The 15,533-nt window shown below is 41.4% G+C and overlaps 1 protein-coding gene across 1 annotated transcript in view; it reads right to left on the bottom strand.

Annotated features, from left to right (window-relative positions):
* The window catches only part of LOC146797065 (adiponectin receptor protein 2-like), a 324,514-nt gene that overhangs the window by 28,458 nt on the left and 280,523 nt on the right, over positions 1 to 15,533 (bottom strand). The window lies entirely within an intron of this gene.

The following is a 15,533-nucleotide window of genomic DNA, read 5'->3' as shown; positions in this document are numbered from 1 at the left end:
GCAACGGGCCCCCAAAGACCAATTCCGGCAGCCATTTCATCTCAGGCAAACCGATTCGGAACGGCTGTCCGTAATCGTTTCCCCGGAAAACGTGTCCATAGAGCTGTACGATTGATTCGGCTCCGAATGATTTGGACTGTCCCAATGTCTTTCGGGACAGATTGGTCTGCTCGAACGATTTCTGGGCATCATAATCGGTCGTTAGTAAATCTTTACGATTCATTCAGGAACAAGGGTTCCGAATCGGATTAATACCAAATACCATCCAGAGCGCATCCTAACGACATTGTATTCGGGCCTTAAAAGGGCGGGAGAGCTAAACTAAAAGCAATGAGAATTCTTACAAAAATACAAAGCAAGAGGCTAAAGCAACACACATAAAGTAAAGAAGCAAACTTCTATTGCCCAGAATCAAGGTAAGATAATTTTTTTTATAGTGAAGAGAATACCTTGGAACCCAAACCTTCACTCATGACTCCATCAAAAGATATATGTGACAAATTCTTAAGAGGCAACCGTATGAAATTAGGAGTACCAAACACAGCATTACTTCCCCGATGAGGCAATACATGGAGTTATTACAGCCAATTAAAATTAGAAGAATTAGGCACATAAATCAGGCTATTGTAACTAATACATTACTTTGAGGACCCCGTACCTGCTTCAATAACAAAAAGGGTCTTTAGTCTTTTAGCACCTTACTGTCTTGCACTAATCAATCCCTCCCTGCAGCAGGGAAAACTTCAAAACTGCTTTACACTAAGACAAAACACACCAAAATTAAAAAAGTCAGCACTGATCTTGAAGTCATGGATATCTACTGACACATCACAAACCTCCACCAGTTAGACAAAGCCACTGAAAAAGCTGTCACAACGCAACTAAAAAAAATGCATCAAACACAACTCACTGCTCTCTCCCTCAGAGTCATTTTTAATGACAGGGCATAGCACTGAAACTGCCACAATAGAAGACCTTGGTGATATTCTACAAAAAGAAGAGATTTGCATTTCTAATTTTACTCAACATGACGGCAGCAATGTCAATCAAACAATTCTTGTAACAATAGAAAATCCAAAGATTGATAACCAAGAGATGGAAACATAAAGACCCTCGGGAGGTACCCCACTGGTTAAAATCCTTAGAGATCTGGGCACAGGCGGAGAGCACTATTCTTCATAGGGAAGAAACGGCTGGGTTGCGAAAGTTTCCCATCACACAGACCTGGGATGATATTCTGAAAGCCCTTACACAAACTAACACTACATCACACAAGCCGCCCATGCGGCAGGCGGGAGAAGATGCCTAGCGTGATGCCTGGGTAGAACTGACAGGCTGTACTCACAAGGCGCCTTGGCCATAGCTGTCAGGTCGGGCAATGACCCCACATTCCATCATGACATTTTATAGACATAACTTCAGACGCAAGATACCTTAGTGTCCATGCGACTATGCACAGTACAGGAAAAGTAACTCGCATCCACTATGTACACATGGCCCTTGGCATGACTTCACTCGAAAAGCGCATACTACACCTGATACACGTTCCTTTAAGTACTAGATATCTCCTTTTCTTTTGCTTTTACTTTATTTTTATTAGTTGTGGTTAAAATGTTAAAAATGAAGATGTCTTGCAATTAGTTATGATATTCACTTCCTATAGCCCATGCACTATTGTCTACTGTGATCCTAAAATTAAACTACATATTGGCCATGCACCTCTGTAATAATTGGCATGTCTGCATATGGTTAATTACTGCTGTGAGGAGTCACATGTAATAAACAAGCCCTGCTCCTCAATTAGAGGTAACGGTATGCGTGGGTTGTAGATACCCATGCTAATTTGCAAATGCACGTCAACTCCTGCGACAAAGATGCTCCTTATGCTATGGTTATAAAATGATAATGCCTAGAACTGTATATACAGTGACGTAGCAACATTGATCTTGTCAAAAAAGTGCGACATGTACCAATGCTTAGTTTGATTGTATTAGGAAAATTATAAAAAATGCAATAAAGATAATAAATAAAAAAAACAGTAGAAAATCCAAAAATGAGGATGGGCTTAAAAGAGAATGTATGCACCTCGTTTAAACCATTTCTCTTAAACAAGATACCACCTAGGACCCCAATTTTCCAGATCTGAACAGGCTTCACTCTGAATACCTCAAGTCTCTATGCTATCCCCATCATATTTAATTTATATTTTGAACCTTTAAGTCACATTGTAGAAAACCTGGGCAACAGGCCCCATCAATACATAGATGATACACCACTTTGTTACCATTCTCAGCATAAAGCACATCCTAACTCTCAAAACAGGCATGGAAAATAATTTTTCATGTTCCTCTGAAAACCCCTTAAAGCTTATTCCACAGAAAACAGGATTCTTCCTCCAACTGAACAAAAGGATTGACCCAGCCTTAATTTAAGCATTAAATGATAATGGATGCCCATCACCCGATCAACAACAGCAAAATCATTGGACTTTGTTATCCATAATGCACTTTCTTTGGAAACTCACGAAAACAGGCATGCCCAAAAGGCAAATTTCCACCTACGCCAATCAAAACTAATAGAACATGGGCTCCCAAATAATCAAGACAGTCACTCATAGACTCATATGGCTTGTTTCACAAATATTTAGAAGTACATAAAATAATACTATAGCAGTATAAGTTACTACAAAATGCAATTCACAAACCTACAAGTGTAAATCACCACTTCTAACTCTACCATCTGTTCGATGGCAAGATCCTCACACATGTAAGTTTAATTATTAGTAAGAAATGTGGAAGGGCTGGGACAGTGGCTGGAAATATGGGTATACTTATTAGTAACTGGGAGGGGATTAGTGTGGAATAAGAAGGGATTTAGGAAGGTTTAGAGAGGGGTTTAAGGAGGGACATCAACTCACCCACAAAAGAGTAAGCCCATTGCTAGTCACAAATCGCACTTTGAAAGTTACTACAGCCAAAAAGGACCCCAAACAGTAGTAAGTGTACTGCAGCACAGAGCTGGAGTTAGTCCAGCACCACACCTAACCAGCCCTGAGTACTGCAACACCCTCCCATAGAACAAAATGGAGGTAGGGATTTAAAATAAAACCCCATAGGAATTAATGTTAAATTTAATTCAATTATTTAAACTCATTTAAAATATAACTAAAATTAATTTAATGTTTAAAGAAACTAAAAATAAAAAATGGATTATTTTAAAAATATTGTAAAAACCTTTTTTAATTGAAAAAGTAATGCAACAATTTTTTTTAACAAAAATATAATTACATTACTAGTTATACACATTATTTTGTAATAATTTTAGTACAATATAAAAAATATATTTTTTTTGTCAGTCAAATAGCTTATTTCGATAACAAGTATCATAAAAGCAATTCCATTCATAGAAACCATGAATAAAAACAGTAGTAAAAACAAGTATAAACATTAGATCCAGGGATAATATACAAAAAGTTAATCATCTTGTTAATAAATTAACAATAATATACTAGTACCTGATCCAAAATGTTTCATTTGTATACTTAATAAGTTTTAAGTGCAATTTGGTAAGTGAATTTTATTAAAAAAAGAATAAAAAAATATACTTCTTATGCAGCTATTTGATATCATTTAAAAAGATTTTTAAAAAGGAGGAAACCAACATATGGAGATACATTCACATTTCCTTTTTACACCTCCCTACGCAGGAACTTGGATCTAATAAGCCAGATACAGCCGAGGTACTTTGCCACACCTCATACAAAGAGAGCTCTAGGGTCTGATTTCAAGATCCGCAGGGCAGTAATATGAGTTGTGGTGCCCAGCTGTCTGCAAATTGGTTTAAGCCACTTTGATCTGGCCCTTGAGTATACTGGACATGCAAACGTAAGGTGGGCCACGCTCTCTTTTGGTGCTTCACAGCAAGGGCAATCCGCGATTGTCTGACGCGGAAGACTCCATTTTGCAGTAAGCTCACGTACTAAAAGGGAACCAACCCTAAACTGTATGTAAAGTGCCCTATCTCTTGGGATTTGAATATAAAAAATATTATTATTTTTTCCCCTTAGGTGGGATTATTTAAATTTAAACTTTTGAAAAATACTTTAATTCAATATATTTGAGAATAATTACGTTTTGATGTTTTTTCTATTTTGGTCTACATTCAAATTAAATATATAAGAATAATTTATATTTACATGTAATACAAAAATAATTTTACTCAATTTAATCAATATTTTACTTTGCCCTATAATTTACTGTAGGGAGATCACTGCCATCGGGATTGAATTTTATTATGACTGACCAAATCAAGGGTAGCAGAGGAAATAAAAACATCCCTGACCAATTTATCAAAAGGGTATTCCCCTTTTGTCCCTGGATCATAGCACCTAGAGATGAACTCTGGGCATTTTTTTGTTTTATGTGTCTCAAAGAGGTCTAGTTGATCAAACCCTACTCAGGAAGGATGTATTGCATCGATTTGTCATTCAGAACCCACTAGTAATTTTATAGAATGTTGTGCTAACTGAACCTGCATATGCATTTTACGTACCTGAAAGATATGTTGTTGATCTGTAAATGTATTGATACAGGCTGCTTACAGAATGATTGAGCATTCAGAGACAGAGGTCTGGAATACATTCATTCCTCTTTGTTTAAATAATACATTGCTGTTGTATTCTCTTTTTGAATTGGGAAAGAGTTAGCTGTAAGACACATTTTGAGAGCTGGATAGAGAGCCCTCATTTCCAAAAGATGTAGTTCAAAATTTCTTTCTCTGACCAAATCTCTTGAACTTGGATGTGAACCATGTGAGCGCCCCCATCCTATTAGAGAGGCATCCATCACAAATGTCTGTGCTGGGATGACTTGATGAAATGGAACCCCTTTCAATAAGATATGCAATCTGCACCAGCAGAGGAATGATTAGATCGCAGACTGATATTGAGTGAGTTTGACACCACTGATTGTATAGACATTGCTGAAGAGGCCTAGTGTAGTCTGGCATTAAGGACTAGGAATATAAAGGAAGCCACTGACTTCAGGATCAAGGTACTTTGTTGCATAGTAAGATTTGGTAGCTTAGGTGATTTTGACACCATAGTCGGAAAGATGATAGTCTCTCCTCTGATAGATACACTTTTACAGCCTGAGTGTTCAACACAGCATGAGGTGGTGGATGGACTGAAGTAGAACGGTGATCTTTTTTGTGCAGCTGATTTGGCCTAGAGAATAGCAGAAGTCACGTGGTAGTGACACAGAGCTTCCTATAAAGCTGAACCTGTATTCAATCCATCATCTCAGTAGTGGTAAACTAAACATTCTGCCTCCTTAGAGATGCCGCTGCAACCACCATACATTTGGAGAAAGTTCTTAGCACTGATTTTAGACCAAATGGAAGGAATTTGTACGGATGGTGTTGGATGCCTACCTATGAATTTTTAATGTTTTACTTGGTTTGTGGATATAGGCAACTTGAAGGTCTATTTTGCACATACAGTTTCCTTGATGTAACAGAGGGAAAGTTTGATATTGAAGCAGTATTCTGAGTTTTTATTTCCTTGTTCATTTGTTGGCTTGCATGAGATTGAGAATGGTTCTGAAGTCCTGGCTACAACCTTTTTTTCAAACCAGAAAGTAAGTGAAACAAAGTTCCTTCCCTTTCTGATGACAAGGAACCTCTCACTTGTTTCTTTAATAAGGTGCTCACTTCTTTTTTGAATTGCTCCCAATTGAATTGATAGGATCTTCTTGGTAGAATTTCTGAAGGAGGAGATTTGAACCTCAGTGAGTAGCCAATTTTCTCTTGTCTGAGGGGGTAAAGCGCTCACCATCCCCAAGAGATCCAATCTATCAGTAATTCTGAATCTCTACACGGAGGTTGCAGATACTGCATGTTATTCAGTTTGTGCTCCTTCTGTTTGCATTAGGAAGCTCTGGAGCCATTAAGTACTCCAAATCAGAATTCTTAGGGAGACTCTTCCTCTTCAGCTATTTAATGCATTCAGTCAAAAGGTGTATTCTGCCCAACTCCAATGTCCTCGACGTCAATGATTCTTGAGAGCAATGGAGACTGATATTTTCACATTAATGCTGCTTTTGATGATGTGTTTTGATGCTTCATCATGAACAGTGCTTGTGCTTTAAATTCCCAATGAGGCAGAAAAAGGTCCATCAACGCCATTTAAATTGATGCCATACATGCTGTGATGAGCATGTTGCCACTACACCAGTCCCCAACGTCAAACAGGACAACATGTCTTCTCAATGAAGTGACTCTTCTCAGAAGCATGGAAAACTTGTGTTTTCCCTGAAGGGACTCTTCTCAGAAGCATGTATCTTTTTAAACCTCCACCTGCAGACCATTGAATTATACCTTAAGTGTCCTTTCGACATTTTTAGAAGTGCTGGCAAACTTAAGGGTGATGAATCTCTGCGAGACACAAGATGCAGGCATAATGAGGGTCAGATTGTGCCTTTCACATCAAACTGGACAAGTATTTGACAACAAATATTTGCATTTTGTGAAGAAATTGCCATCAGGAATTTTCTTCAAAGCACTCTAATGATTAATGAATGACAAATGCATATGATTTTGGAAAAGTTTGGAAAGTTTTCAAAAAGAAACATTTGCAAATTTCCTCAAACTTTCAAATCTATACTCATTAATATTCAGCTATTCATGACATTGCACGTTTCATATGTTCAATTAATGATGGTTCTATGCCTTTCTCTGTTTTAAACTGGCTTACAGGGGTGCCTTTTGTGTGTAGTAATGTTTTGTGTCGCTCTCATAGAATTCACAACTGTCTGGAATTCATAAGGGCAACTATATGGCATCTTTTTTTCTGAATGCAAAAGGTTATCCATGTGCTCACAACTTTCAGAAAAATAGTGAATTTACAGACGCTCTACACCCTCTGGTGCTTAGAACCATCCTTCATTTCTCTCCTTGTTTGTTGCAGAATTTGCACATTTCAAGAAAAGAGCAAAAATACTTTAAGCCCTTACCATCCAGTCACATCTCAAGAAAAACTATAAAGTAACTGAAAAAGGCACATATCTTAATGAATTCAACCAACAAAATATAGGACTGTGTTAACCCTTTCAATCCTGAGAAACACATTTTTCAAATAAAAATTTCTCTATAACAGATTTTCACCAAACCACAATAAAGCATGTTATTCTAATGAAGTTCTGCTTTCATGTCAAGTTTGGTGTATATTTGTTTCGTGGTTTTTCTTTAGGGGAGGGCAAACTTTTCATGTAAGCATAAATAAGAAACATCAAATTTTTGACCCTCTCTCAATTTTCTCCTCAGGGTGGAGCTGCATGAAAAGTGACATTGAGTGGAAAATGTAATGTAAATTCATCAATGGCACCAAAGCTAATAGTAAAAAATGTATCTGACTTGAATGAATCCACTGCTTGCCCTGCAGGTGTGCTGAAATAACATCCGACTGAATGGACCATTACCTTGTGATTCCATCAGCTTATAATTTTACCTCTGATACTGTAGAAGGCTGGCTTAATATATGGTACACACTTATTTAAGTGAAGCAACTTGCACCAATCCTGACAACCCTTATGGTGATTTTAGTGGTCTTAGACAACCATAGAAAGCTCTACCAGTGGTAATTGTGGAGAGCAGCCTTCAGGCTTAGTGCAGAATGTATTAAGCAGCTCGTTTACCAGAACTAATCATATAGTGTAGGTTAAATGAAAAAGAACCACACAGTGTAGTTATAAAAAAAAGTTATATTTATTATACACACTCACTAACACATTGGTATATCTCCTACCCGGAGTTATCAACACAATACACACAATATTTCAAAGGTAGAAAGGTAAGTATGCATAAATAAACATGTGTCTCCAGGGGGAGACCAAGCCATATACTAAAAAAGTGGAATGGGAACTACGACGGAAGTCGGTACTTGAACCAGAAGACTCAGAAGTGCTGGAGACACAAGGAACCTCCCAAGATAAGTACCCAGGAACCCCATGAAGGCTGTGTGCAGAGTGGAAACCCAGCTGCGTACTCAATGCAAGTCAATAGGGAAGTCGCGGTTGCAGTTTTCAAGAAGAAGGACCCTTCCCAGTGAACCCTGAAGAAACCCTATGGAAGACAGAAGGTTGGAGAGTCACCCCACCCGTGGATACCCCAGGAACCAGGATACCTACACCAGGGAAGCCGGGATGCATAGGTGCGAACTGATGTCGGAAACCGTTGTAGACCACAATGGAGAACTTCAGAAAAGATGCAGCTGGCGAAGAAGGAGATAGAGTCTGGTGAAATCCAAGAATGGATTCTTTAACAACAGTACCTGCAAGCAGAGGGGACAGAGTCTATGCCACTCAGGACTGAGCAGGAGGCATGGAAGACCAATGAGCACTGATGACGGAAGATGCAGGAGAGTTGAGCTGCAGCTGTGAGGACCAGGCGACGCTGTGGAAGACCAGGAGCTGTCCACAAGCTGTCCCATGCTGGAGGTCGAGAACCAGGGGATTGGTGTCTGGCCGGAGCACCAACGAGCCTTGGCAGCAGCAGCAGATGTGGTAAACGAAAAAAGCGTAATGTGGAAACCAGCAAAGTCAGAGGGAATCACCAAGGGCAGGATATTCAGAGCAGGCCTTGTACAAGCAGGGGAGCCCAGTGAAGCCAAACACGGTGCAGAGAATACGGTGAGGACGAAGACCTTGGTAGGAAGAGATGCTGAAGGCTGGAGCTTCTTGTAGCCCGAAGGTCTCTGGAGGACAGAGTCAACATGCCTTGGCAACGGCAAGTCGACACGGTGCACAGGGGTTCTGTTCCAGCAGTTCGGACAAGGGATACTGGCCTCAAACTTGCTGAGAAGACAGTGCAGGCCTCGAGGTAGCGGCAGAACTACCACCTGTGTTGCTGAGCCTTTCAAAGTCTGTGGGACATCAGGAGTGGCAGACCAGTCAGCTTAGGTGTGGTGCCTGCGGATGCAGGGGAGTGACTCCTTCATTCCAAGGGAGATTCCTTCGGGTGTCTTTGATGCCCAAAGGCCTGGAGAAGAACCTGGATGAAACACAGGCACAGACGATGCAGACGACTGGCAGGGCGACTGGCAAGACGACAAGACCAGGAGCAGTAGGAGTGTTCCTTGGTGCAGTCCCAGTTATGAGACGAAGTCCAACGAAGCCAAAGTGCCCAGACAGTAGAAGTTTAAGTGGTTTTGGATCTGAATCTTGTCCCACAACGAATCTGAAGAGCCACCCACAGGTAAGCCCTTAAATACCCTGGGGAAAGGGTTGGGACGGTTCAGGGATCCCTCTCAGAGAAGGGGCTGAACAGAGGGGAGAATACTTCCATGTCTTATGTCCAGTTTTGCGCCAGAGCGGAGCCAACGGCTCGCTGAACTGGTTCCAACTGGAGTATGCAAGGAGGGCACCAAATGTGCCCTTCAAAGCAGTCTAGTGGCACTGGCAAGCGCCCCCAACCCAGCCCAATATACTAAGTCCTGTCTGGGAGGTCGTTACACCTCCCTGTGACAGGAAACCTATTGTTCCACCTTCCCTTGCTCAAGCTCAGCTCAGCAGCAGGAGGGCAGAATAGTGTCTGCGGTCGGCAGCAGACCTACCTTGCTGTTAGATCTTGAAAGGCTGGTACCGGGAATACAGGGGGGCTCCCTAGGGGAGCCCCCCAGTACTTGAGATCCTAAATCCAACAGTGGAATCGATGTTGGGGTAGGATTCCAACATGCTTGATACCAAACATGACCCGTTTTAGTGCAGCTAATATACAGTTAGACATCTCGTAATTGACTTGATGTCCACTATATGTATGTATTAAATGGCTGACCGCACTTACAAAGCCCGGAGAATCAACTCCGGGGTTTGGAGGGGGTGTCCTGCTCATGGAGGGCACCCTCACACTTATAACCTAGCACCCTGCTTTCAGGATTGAAAAGCCTACCTTAGGGGTGGCTTATAGGTTTTAAGTGCAGTGACCGCAGATATAAGGAAATCTATATCTGTTGTAAGTGGTGCTAGCACCAAATCACACAGGCTGCAAAGACAGGCCTGTAGTCACAGTTTGAGTGGGCTCTCATGCGTGGCATAATGCATGCTGCAGCCCATGGGAGACCCCTGGTGTACCTATGCCCTGGGTACCTTAGTACCATATACTAGGGACTTAGAAGGGTACACCAGTAGCCAATTGGGAAGATACCAAAGTACTTACCATAGTCAAATTTAGGGAGGGAGAACAGTGACTGGGGTTCTGATTAGCAGGATCCCAGTACGAAAACAGTATAACACTAGCAAAAAGTAGGGGTAACCATAAAAGCAGATCCCACTTTCCTAATACAGAATGGATAGCCTCTCTGAGCCACCCAAAAGACAGTTGTCTGACTCTGCCCGATCCATAACAGTTTCTAAGAGGTGAAATTACTATCTCTAGGCTTCATACCTCCAAAACTATGCCTGCAATGTGACAGAGTCTAAAGGACAATCTCCTACATAGCATCTGTGCTAAAAAGATTACAACAGCTTATAAAATAATGTAACTTGCATAGAGTGCATATAATGTTAAGGAAGGATTCTTGCATTTTGTAAGTTAGAACTGAAGCATTACTACAGAGATTGATTCTGTTTTTTAGAATGCAACATATATGAAAAGTAGAATTCATTCTCTGCAGTACAGTAGGCCTTGCTGCTTGGCATCCTTAACATAATTTACAGGTGTGGAAGAACATAAATTAGGCAAATTGTGTATGTTTCCTTTAAAGCCCTATTTATATTTAAACTGATGAAGGAGCAGTTACTTACCTGTAATCCAGAGGAATCAATAATATAGCCATGAGCATAGAGTTGTCCTGTCCACAAGTGGGGGTCCTGGAGCAACACAATTTATGTAATACGCTTTTCATTTGAAAAGTCAATTTCTTCAACAACAACAACATTTTTTGACATTCTATAAAAAGATATTTTTGCCAATTTTCTTTCCCAAGAAATCTTCATTTAAGTTGTATTGCAACATGTAACTAACAAATCATATGTAACAGAAATTCAATATACTACATACATATACTGTATGGTTTGGCTAGCAAATAAGGGGGTGAACATCCGTGTTTTACAGATTTCACTCAGTAAGAATACGTTTGGTAGCAAAGACCTAGAGAAGGTCAAGAAGGACAACATGGCATGTCGTAAGGATCTGTGAAAGAGGTAATCACCATGGTCCCAAGATGGCCATCGAAAAGTTTAGGGAGTTTGTCCTCCTAAATATCTTTGTTAATTGGTTTGCAATCATTTTCCAATATAAACTAAGTCGGATGCCGCTATAAACATATGTTAAGCTGTACCAGGGGCCAAATAGTAGATCCAGCAGATATTATCACGTAACTTTAGTTTGTGTAATTTGACCGGTGTCCAGTGTAGGAGATGCGTAAAAAAAAATGAGAGAATAATTTTATTTCGTAGTGCTTTATCGCTGATCTTATTCTAAGTTTCTAATGGAGGTGAGTCCATGTGTAAAGTCTCAAACTGTATTTTAGTTAGATGGGTGTTAAGGTTTTTGGCACAAAGGTGGTTATTAATTTATATAATGTTTGATGCAACATGCCCACCTGAGTACCATAATACCAGGTCGGAGATAATGTGAGGATGGTCAAAAGGGCCAAGTTTAGACAGTCTAGCTTTGACTTTCGGCAAATCATAAAAGTCAATATGGTCCAATTGGAATGTTATTTGAAGTTCTGCGTAAGAGCGAGGGGTGAAATCAGCTTTATACAGATCTCTGATACTCCTTTGCTGGCCCATGTTGGGCAAAGGATAGTGACCCCTTGTGCTTTCATTTTAGGGTTGTTCCATAGTGATGTGAATTTCAACATAGCAATTGGATTTGGTATGTGTCTATCTAGAATTTACAGTGCTTTGATTGTGTCAATAAATATTTGTCGGGAGTGTGAGATCGGGTAGCAAGACATAGTGAGAAAGGATAGTGTGCACAGTGCACACTCTATATCTAGCCACTGGGGATGAGTAATTGAGTCTTCCAATAGCCAGTGGGCTCCTTGGGCTGCCAGAAATGCAGTTTAGTAGTGGCCCAGTTTAGAATTTACAATCACCTTAGTCTAAACCTAAATCTAGTCAAAGGGTTATGTAGCCAATCCTAGCCCTTTTGCCATTCCCTAAAAAGGTAGATGTCAATTTGTCTATGGTGTTGAAAAAGTCAGGTGTGAGACGCATAAGAAGCATGGGTGTGACAAAGTTTATGACAGATTGTAATCATCATTTTCAGAGTTTCAATCCTACCCCACCATGATATGTGCATCACAGTCCAGAAGCAGAGAAGGGGCCCGATTCACAGAATTAACTTAAGACAAAATCCTAAACTTACTACTTTTGGTATTCACAGAATGCACTTACTACTTTTGGTATTCACAGAATGGATTTACGACTACTAACTTTACGTCCGCACTCGGGCCGGAAATTCCGGCCTGGAGGCGGAGCTTCCTGCCCGGAGGCGAGGCTGCCGGCCCGGAGGCGGGGCTTCCGGGCCGGAGGCGGAGCTTCCGGCCCGGAGGTGGAGATTTTGGCCATGGCTAAATCTCCGCCACTGGCCGGAATCCCCGCCTCCGGGCCGGAATCCCCGCCTCCGGGCCGGAAGCCCCGCCGCCGGGCCAGAAGCTCCGCCTCCGGGCCGGAATTTCCGGCCCGAGTGCGGACGTAGAGTTAGTAGTCGTACATCCATTCTGTGAATAGTAAAAGTAGTAAGTTTATTCTGTGAATACCAAAAGTAGTAAGTTCATTCTGTGAATACCATAAGTAGTAAGTGCATTCTGTGAATACCAAAATGGTACTAAGTTTAGGATTTTGTCTTAAGTTTGTTCTGTGAATCGGGCCCAAGGTCTTTAACTTTTTCTATAGTTTGGGATTCATTGTGTCTGAGCGATTCAGACAAATCGTTGTTAAACCATATGCCTAAATATTTGATAAATTTGGGTTGCAATTTAAGCCTGGAGTCACCAAGGTGGGCTGGTAAACAGTGAGGGATAAGAGGCAGAACCACTGTTTTGTCTTTGTTTAAGGTATAACTAGATACCAAGGAAAGTTGGTAGATTATGTTAGTAATCGCTGGTATGGTTTCCTCGATTTCATTGAAAAATATAAGGATATCACTTGCATATGCTGAAGTTTTATATGAGGTTGTGGCAAAAACAAAACATGTTATTTCGGATGAGCTGTTGGATTTTTTTTTGTGGGTCGATGGATAACAAAAAAGTAATGGTGACAGGGGCAACCTTGTTGTGTACCTCGATATATATGAAAGGAGGTAGACAGAGGGCTATTAATTCAGATGCTTGCTATAGGATTGGCATATAATGCCATGGTAATTATAATGAATGAAGCTCCCAAATAAATTGTCGATTGTATGGGTTCTAGAAAGGGCCATGAGACCTTATCAAAGGTTTTTCTGGCGTCAAGGGCTACTGTCGCAGTGAAGTGTGAGAATAAGCAGGCCTCCTCTATAACATGGCAAAGAGTGCATATGTTGACACTGGCAGGTCTACCTTTGACAAAACCCATTGAGGAGTTATGAATGTGTTTAATGATGAGTGGTTCCAATCTCTTAGCCAGACTTTTTGCATATGTTTTGCCTTTATATTCAAAAGGGAGATCGCTCAGTAGTTTTTGGGAACAGAGTGATCTTTAGCATCAAAAGGGAGATCAGTCAGTAGTTTTTGGGATCAGCATGATGTTTACCATCTTTGGGAATTACTATAATTATGGCTTCCTCTATTGTTTCTGAGACCTTAATCTATAATCTGTTACACAAAAGTGGTTAAGAGCATCTTTCAAGGGGTTTGTGATGGAATTTATAAACATTTTACAGATTATTATGGGGAAACCATCAGGTCCTGGTACTTTACCACAGCAAATAGACTTGAATGCCTCAACAATTGCCCCCTATTCTAGGGGTCTATTTAGACTAACTTTTTCGGAGTCTGAAATAGTTTTTGGCACAAGCTGGTTTAGGAATGTAAAACACTCTTTTTTAGCAATAAACCATCAGGGGCTTTGTTATGATAGATTAGATTGTTGCCTGTCTTAAATTTGAGGGTATACCCCCTATTATGCCACCCTCCAGTAAGAGGGAGGCATATGCCTCACTCTGGTTGGCTGGGTGGCCCCATCTGCAAGATGGCAGGGACTGAGAGTTGTGCTTCACCTAGCCTCCCCCACCTGATTTTCCAGCCAATTCTACCGCCCCACAGTGGGGGTCATAACCGGTGGGAGCCAGCTGCTGGAAGCAGCAAAGGGCTGGGGTATCTCACAAAGGCGGCAAAACTGTGAAGCTTCCCCTTTGTGGACTCTGCACATCCTGGGGGAGGAGGCTTGGCACCTCGTCCCAGGATGTGCATTGTTTCAGACCCCCAAGAGCAGCAGGCTCTTGACCCTGGGGTCCTGAAACATGTCTGGTGGTGGTAGCTGGCGAGCAGCCACTCAGCCAGGATACTTGAGTTAGGTCATTTTTCAAAGAGCTTCTCTAAGATGCCCTCTGAGTGCATTTTTCATTAAATCTCACACTGGCATCAGGGTAGGTTTAATGTGCGGAGAAGTTTGATACCAAACTTCTCAGTTTTCAATAAAGCCATTATGGTGCTGTGGAGTCGTACTGACAAGCTCCCAGCACCATATACTCTTAATGGCATTACTGCACTACCAATGTCTAAGAATTGGCTTTGACACTCTAGGGTTACAGGGCTCATGCACATGAACCCTCACCACTGGCATAGTGCACCCAGCTAGAGGGGTGGCTTACCTATGCCAAGGCAGTGGCTTGTAGGCATGTCACACAGAGATATGTGTCAGGTCAACTCTTCGCTTTGTTCTGCACCAAAACATGCAGCCTGCAAGGGCAGTGTGTGTGTGTGTGTGCAAAGGTACAGGGCCTCCAAGGGTGGCACAATAAGTACTGCAGCCCTTAGAGGCCTTCCCTGGCCACAATGCCCTTGGTACATATGGTACAATTTACAAGGGACTGACCTGGGGCCAGAGATGCCAATTTGGTTTTGTCTCAATGCAGTTTTAGGGAAAGAACGTACGCTCTGGGTACCTGTTTGGCAGGAACCCAGGGCACACTCAGTCAAAGTACATCAGCAATTCAGCAAAAAGTGGGGGCAACCATTCAAAAAGGGCACTTTCTTACAAATAGCCATTTCAGTAAGGCTGTGTTGTACAGCTAGGAAGGCTTTCTTCCATAGGACAGTATCTCTGTTGTAATCGTGAAATACTGAGATTGTGTGGTCCTGCCAGAGCACCACTTTGACTCTCCTCATGCAAGCAATAATTTATTCAGAGTACTGATGGCATAAAGGCTTAAAGATCATTCGCTGTGGGGCCGCTGCCTTTTTGGCTTTGTACGTAGGGACTCTGTGGGCTCTCTCAGTTTCAAAGTACTTGGTAAATTTAATTTGCATAGTGTCCATAATCCATTATACAAAAAAGTCAATTGGTGATGACAACATGCTATCTGCTCCTTCTAGTAGGCCAAAGCTT

This window comes from Triturus cristatus, chromosome 10 (assembly GCF_964204655.1).
Source record: "Triturus cristatus chromosome 10, aTriCri1.1, whole genome shotgun sequence".
NCBI classification, from domain to species: domain Eukaryota; kingdom Metazoa; phylum Chordata; class Amphibia; order Caudata; family Salamandridae; genus Triturus; species Triturus cristatus.
Note: the sequence above shows the minus strand (reverse complement) of the source record. Positions and strands in the feature narration are given on the sequence as shown.